General features: G+C 38.2%; 1 non-coding gene across 1 annotated transcript; it reads left to right on the top strand.

Moving 5' to 3' along the window:
* The first annotated feature begins 201 nt into the window (after nucleotides 1-201).
* On the top strand, nucleotides 202-275 carry Trnat-agu. Its single transcript has one exon. It is a non-coding gene; the product is annotated as a tRNA-Thr (tRNA).
* Nucleotides 276-613: the final 338 nt, after the last annotated feature.

Raw genomic sequence — 613 nt, forward strand, 5'->3', positions numbered from 1 at the left:
ACATGCTCATATCGACTCAGGAGGTGATCCTGATCAAGAATATATATACTTTATAGGGTCGGAGATGTCTCCTTCACTGCGTTGCACACTTTTGACCAAAATTATAATACCCTCTGCAAGGGTATAATAAATCCACTTGGGAGTAATATACCTATTATCCTTCCCTACTGAATTATTTCCGTTGTTAGATTAAAACCAGTTGGCGCCGTGGCTTAGTTGGTTAAAGCGCCTGTCTAGTAAACAGGAGATCGTGAGTTCGAATCTCGCCGGGGCCTATGGAGCAAAATGTAATTCCGTTTTCTTTTTTTACCAATGGTCAGATGCTTTTTTTATTTCTTTAAATTCAAAGGTCATGGGTTGGATATCCAACAGAGAAAGGTGTATTATGAATATTTTTTTGCCTCATGCATTAAGTTCAAAACCCCACAAAAGTATGCTACAATTTTTTTCCAGCAGCTTTGGTCTTCTATTGCCACATTGCAAAATTTTTCACAAATTAATCAATTTTGACAGCCTGGGCTACATTTTTGGGCAGTTTATCGACAATAATTCCCACTTCCACGTACAGCCCTACGAACAATTGATACATGTAACCCCGAAACTGCTTTTTTTA

Source organism: Drosophila ananassae, chromosome XL, assembly GCF_017639315.1.
Source record: "Drosophila ananassae strain 14024-0371.13 chromosome XL, ASM1763931v2, whole genome shotgun sequence".
Lineage (NCBI taxonomy): Eukaryota > Metazoa > Arthropoda > Insecta > Diptera > Drosophilidae > Drosophila > Drosophila ananassae.